The sequence below is a fragment of the Acipenser ruthenus genome, chromosome 47, assembly GCF_902713425.1.
Source record: "Acipenser ruthenus chromosome 47, fAciRut3.2 maternal haplotype, whole genome shotgun sequence".
NCBI lineage: Eukaryota > Metazoa > Chordata > Actinopteri > Acipenseriformes > Acipenseridae > Acipenser > Acipenser ruthenus.
This window is the reverse complement of record NC_081235.1, coordinates 466,378-472,862: the sequence shown is the minus strand read 5'-3', so window position 1 is coordinate 472,862 and position 6,485 is coordinate 466,378. Positions and strand designations below refer to the sequence as shown.

At 38.6% G+C, this 6,485-nt stretch overlaps 1 non-coding gene across 1 annotated transcript; it reads left to right on the top strand.

Moving 5' to 3' along the window:
- The first annotated feature begins 5,302 nt into the window (after nucleotides 1-5,302).
- Nucleotides 5,303-5,374, top strand: trnat-cgu (transfer RNA threonine (anticodon CGU)). Its single transcript has one exon. It is a non-coding gene; the product is annotated as a tRNA-Thr (tRNA).
- The last annotated feature ends 1,111 nt before the right edge of the window (nucleotides 5,375-6,485 follow it).

The following is a 6,485-nucleotide window of genomic DNA, read 5'->3' as shown; positions in this document are numbered from 1 at the left end:
GCTGGCCAGGCAGCAAAAAGAAGGGAAGTCATGATTGTTGGGGGCTCCATATTGAGAAACACAGCAAGCTCATTTCGCAGTTTGGACCCCCTTACTACAACAGTGTGCTGCCTTCCAGGAGCCTCAGTCAAGCACATCACTGAGAATGTGGACAGGCTCCTACAACGAACAGGAGGCGACCCGGTAGTAGTCGTCCACATCGGTACAAACAACATTGGAAGAGACAGGCCAAGATCCCTGCAAAACAAATTCAGAGAGCTAGGAAGGAAATTAAAAGACAAGACCAAAACTGTGGTATTTTCTGGGATACTGCCGGCACCCTGCAAAGGACCATATGGACAGCTGGAAATACTAAATCAAAATGCATGGCTGAAATCGTGGTGCACTCAGGAAGGCTTCACCTTTCTTGAACATTGGACCACATTCTACAACAAGGACTATCTATACAGGTGGGACGGACTGCACTTAAACAGAAAGGGAACCAATCTACTCAGAGAAAGGATCCTTCAGGAGGTCCAGAAGCATTTAAACTAGAAAGGAAGGGGGGAGAAAACAAAAAAACAGAAGGGAGACCACATCAAAACAAGGGCAACAACTCAGGTAAGACAACTATTAAATGTATTTATCTTAATGCTAGAAGTCTCAGAAACAAAATGTTAGAACTTGAAGCTACTGCACTAACAAGTAAGTATGATGTGATAAGTGTTACAGAAACTTGGTTGTCTGAGAGTGATGGAAACGAATATAATATTAGTGGGTACACACTATATAGGAAAGACAGGCAGGACAGAAGAGGCGGAGAGGTAGCGCTATACATAAGAAATAGTCTTGAAGCCCAGGTGTTAAATCAGGACAAAGAAAACAATGCAGAATCATTATGGGTCAGAATAATGGACACAAATTCAAAGGGCATAATAATAGGAGCATGCTATAGACCGCCAAATTCAGACGCTGAGCAAAATAATCTGTTATACAATGACATTCGAAATGAGTGTAGAAAAGGAGAAGCCATATTAAAGGGGGATTTCAACTTCCCCTGTATAAAATGGGAAAACCCGATGGGGGGCACGACGGATGAAATTGAAATGGTGGAAATGACAAATGACTGCTTCCTAACGCAATTTGTCAAGGCACCGACTAGAGGGGAGGCATGCCTTGATTTAGTCTTTTCAAATAATGAAGACAGAATAACTAAAACAGAGGTCAGAGAGCCATTGGCAAACTCAGACCACAACATGGTCTCATTTGAAATATTTTTTAAAACCCCAAAAGTAATGACTAAAGCTAAGGTTTACAATTTTAGAAAAGCAAACTATGAAGGTATGAAACAGAGACTAGTAGAAGTAGATTGGAGTAAAATAGACAAAAAGATCCACAGAAAAAGGATGGCTGTTCTTTAAAAATGTAGTACTAGAGGCACAAAACAATTACATCCCAAAAGTAGACAAATCTAAATCTAAAACAAAATGGCCAAAATGGTTTAATAGATCAATTAAAAAAATATTCAGTGATAAAAAGGCACTTTACAGAGCATTTAAAAGGGACCAAAAACAAACTACACAGAAAGAGTACTTGGAACTGCAAACACAAGTCAAAAAGGAAGTTAGAAAGGCCAAGAGAGAGATAGAAATCAATATTGCTAAGGGGGCTAAAACCAATTCCAAAATGTTTTTCCAACATTATAACAGCAAGAGAACATTCAAAGAGGAGGTTAAATGTCTAAGAGACACAAATGGCAAAATCATAGATGAAGAAAAAAAAAATAGCAAATATATTAAATGATTACTTTTCACAGGTTTTTACAAAGGAGGACACGGACAACATGCCCCACATGTCAACCTGTTCCTATCCAGTTTTAAATAACTTTAGCATAACAGAGGCAGAAGTGTTAAAGGGACTAGGAGCTCTTAAAATAAACAAATCCCCTGGGCCGTATGAGATCCTCCCAATAGTACTCAAAGAAATGAAAGAAGTTATTTACAAGCCGCTAACCAAGATCATGCAATAGTCTCTTGACACAGGGGTTGTACCGACAGACTGGAAAATAGCAAACGTAATACCGATCCACAAAAAGGGAGACAAAACCGAACCAGGTAACTACAGACCAATAAGCCTGACTTCTATTATATGTAAACTTATGGAAACTATAATAAGATCCAAAATGGAAAATTACCTATATGGTAACAATATCCTGGGAGACAGCCAGCATGGTTTTAGGAAAGGGAGATTGTGTCTAACTAACCTACTTGACTTTTTTGAGGATGCAACATTGAAAATGGATAACTGCAAAGCATACGACATGGTTTATTTAGATTTCCAGAAAGCTTTTGACAAAGTCCCGCACACAAGATTAATTCTGAAACTGAAAGCAGTAGGGATTCAAGGAAATGCATGCACATGGATTAGGGAGTGGTTAACATGTAGAAAACAGAAAGTACTGATTAGAGGAGAAACCTCAAAATGGAGTGAGGTAACCAGTGGTGTACCACAGGGATCAGTATTAGGTCCTCTGCTATTCCTAATCTACATTAATGATTTAGATTCTGGTATAATAAGCAAACTTGTTAAATTTGCAGACGACACAAAAATAGGAGGAGTGGCAAACACTGTTGAAGCAGCAAAGGTCATTCTCCCTGGTGTCTTTCAGTCTGCTAGGGGTGCAGACTTCCATGAATTGTGGGTGTGTCAGCTCCTCAAGCTCCTGTTGCTGTCTCATTTCCTCCAGCTCCTTTTCTAGCAGACTTAATCGCTGAAGCAAGTCCTGGATCGTGCGGCACTTTACACACACTTGGTTGAGCTCTGTTGGGTTTTCTCGGATTTCCCACATCATGCAGTTGTCACAGATTACTGGTTTGAAGACCATTTTTTTGGAAGTTTAGTTTAGCTTCTGCAGCTGTCAACCTGCTTTCAACTGCTTCTAACTGCGTTGTACTTGTCCCCTCATACTTCTCCCACGATGTCGCTTTCAAACGCTGTCGCTGGGAAGCCTGGCTGCCTTTGTTTGTGTTTGTCCTGCGGGCTCTGCCCCTCCCCATGTCCCAGAATGCCTCGGGATTTGAATCAGCTGCTCCGAGTTTCAGCTTGTTATCAGAAAAATACACGCAGCTGCAAGGCTTTAAGCTGCAATGTTTTCTGATTAAAGCAACTCTGCTATTCCTAATCTACATTAATGATTTAGATTCTGGTATAGTAAGCAAACTCGTTACATTTGCAGACGACACAAAAATAGGAGGAGTGACAAACACTGTTGAAGCAGCAAAGGTCATTCAAAATGATCTAAACAGCATTCAGAATTGGGCATACACATGGCAAATTAAATTTAATAGAGAAAAGTGTAAAGTATTGCATGCAGGCAATAAAAATGTGCATTATAAATATAATATGGGAGATAGTGAAATTGAAGAAGGGAACTATGAAAAAGACCTAGGAGTTTATGTTGACTCAGAAATGTCTTCATCTAGACAATGTGGGGAAACTATAAAAAAGGCTAACAAGATGCTCAGATATATTATACCGGGTTTAAAAGGCATGTCGTATGCAGACAGGTTAAAAGAATTGAATCTATTCAGTCTTGAACAAAGAAGACTACGCGGCGATCTGATTCAAACATTCAAAATCCTAAAAGGTATAGACAATGTCAACCCAGGGGACTTCTTTGACCTGAAAAAAGAACCAAGGACCAGGGGTCACAAATGGAGATTAGATAAATTCAGAACAGAAAATAGGAGGCACTTTTTTACACAGAGAATTGTGAGGGTCTGGAACCAACTCCCCAGTAATGTTGTTGAAGCTGACACCCTGGGATCCTTCAAGAAGCTGCTTGATGAGATTCTGGGATCAATAAGCTACTAACAACCAAACGAGCAAGATGGGCTGAATGGCCTCCTCTCGTTTGTAAACTTTCTTATGTTCTTATGTTCTTAACTAACACATGCTTTTGAGAGTCAAGGTAGTAGCAGAGTGGCGCAGCGGAAGCGTGCTGGGCCCATAACCCAGAGGTCAATGGATCGAAACCATCCTCTTCGATGTTTCTCTTGTTCAACATCTGTCAAAGCGGTGCTTCAAATAAATGAACCAAGAGTGAGATTGATTGATATTTTGCCTTGCGCATTTCTGTTGAGTGTTACAATAAAAGAGTGCACATATATTATGTTTTATGAATGTGCATGTGTGCATAGCGCAACTTAATCAATTTCGGCACCTCCTCAAGACTCCCCTCTTCAGACAGCACCTGTAGAACTCCTATTTTCCCTGTGGACACTTTATCACTCTTCCTTAATGTGCTTTACTTGCTCTTATCTGCTCCCTATTTAACTGCATTTACTGTACTGTAATCTGCCACAAGTGTTATTCAATCTGTAGTATTTTGCATTTAATCATATCCTGATGTAACTATCACTGACACTGTTATCTGCTATGATTATTGAATCATATTTTGTCATATACTTGTACCTACTAGAACTGAAGTCATTGTATTTTATCTTGCTCTGATATGTATGAATACTTGTACTGTGATTCTTGAAATGTATTTTTGTTTATGATTGTAAGTCACTGTTGGTAACGGCCTCAGAAGGCTCTGATTATATTACGATTACTATCAGGATCATATAACAAGTACTGCTTCATTACAAATTGAGCAGAAACTGCATTTTTGTATTAAATAAAAAAAAAGTTGAAAAATGGTGACAAGCTTTAAAATTGCATCGCTGCTGCTGCAAATAATAGGGTTAACACCGAAAACGAGTGTGTCCTCAGAATTAGCATGTGCCTTGTTTTATGGTCATTCCTTACTCAGCAATGTGACCATAGCTTCACTCTAATATGAAATCCATTTAATGTAAAACAAAATGTTTCTGGTAAAAGATGTACGATTCTTAACTCTAAATTAATTCATTTTCAGACAGCCTAAAACTACTGTAATTATTGCTATAGAAGTACCAGTTCTTTTGGATCAAAATACAGTTACTGACTGGCTTGTTGACTGAGGCAGTATTGAAACTTTCAGTTCATTATTATGAAAAAAATAAATAAATGGTAGATGGTGTCAAGTGTTTTAAAAAAATACTATTTGCAAAATAGTATTTACTAATTTCTACTTAAAATACATGTCTGGCAACCTATTTTCTATTTGTATTTTAAATAAATATGGAGACCACTGTTTTCTATTTAAAGAGTTTCCGTGACTATTTTGCCCATCCTTGGCATTCAGCTGTTAACTGTAAGGTTGGTTTCCAGCGAGATTGCCTTTCCGGGCAGCCTTCTCAATAGACTCCAAGCTTCCGATTTCGTTTGCAGTCACGAGGGTGCGGTGGCCAAGTGGTAAGGCGTCGGTCTCGTAAACCGAAGATCACGGGTTCAATCCCCGTCCGTACCTTGTTGCTGTCTGAAAACACTATATGTTACTTGTTTGTACTTTTGCAGCTGAAATGAAAATTATAAAATTCTATTTGTATTTTAATTTAAATTAAAAAAGAGGGCACTTGGATTTGAACCAGGGACCGATTGATTTGCAGTCACGTGCTCTACCAGCTATACCCCGACTCCAACAATGCCATTTTCTACCAAGCACAACCAACGGTGCTGAGCTGTCAGTTTCAGAAATGCAACCCATCAAGGCGAGTGATTTTTCACCTTGTATCCCGCAGCAAATTCCTGTGGTGCAATTGGTCAGTGTGTTTGGCTCTTAACCCTTTAAGGACCGAGATCGTGTCAACACCACATCATACTGAAATTTCAAATTCAAAGCCACAGTTTGCCTTGCCTGACGGCTTTGATTGCTTGGTTGGTTGCTTGAGCCCAACCTAGAAAATTGGTTTTAATTTGTTTTTTTAATATATTAAATTGAAAGTCACAGCTTGCCTTGCCAGACAGATTACGTAAGAAACAACTTGCTTTGCATTTTTACAACTGTCAACATTTTTAAGTTACTTTTTTATGGTAACTTTGCTTAGCAAACTTTGATCTTTACTGTTTCATTTCGCTACCTGACATTATGTGGCAGCAGCAGCGTCAAGAAAATCCTATGAATGGATCATTATATTCCCATCTCTGCTTTCTTTAAGTGTTATGTTCGAGGTTGGTTAAATGTAATGAGAAAAGGGAAAATAAAATTGGTTGGACAAAATAGTACTATAAATACAGTTGTTGCTTGGACAACATATTCAAAATAGGACTGTAAATACAGTTGTTGCTAAACTATTATTATTTTGTTGTTCTTGCTGCTGTTGATATAGCTGTATTACTTCTATTGCTACTGCTAACATTGCTGCTATTGATACAACTATAATTTTGAATACTATTGCTATAGTTACTGTTAACTTTGCTGCTATTGAATTAGCTATTACTTTTATTGTTAATTGCATATGCAGGGATGGAATTAAGACTCCTAATGCATAGCAGTTTGGTCCATTTCAGGTTTTACTAACTGCAGGCCCTTGTATAAACTGTACTAAAGAAGCTGGAAAAAACAAGCCTGCAGGTCAGAA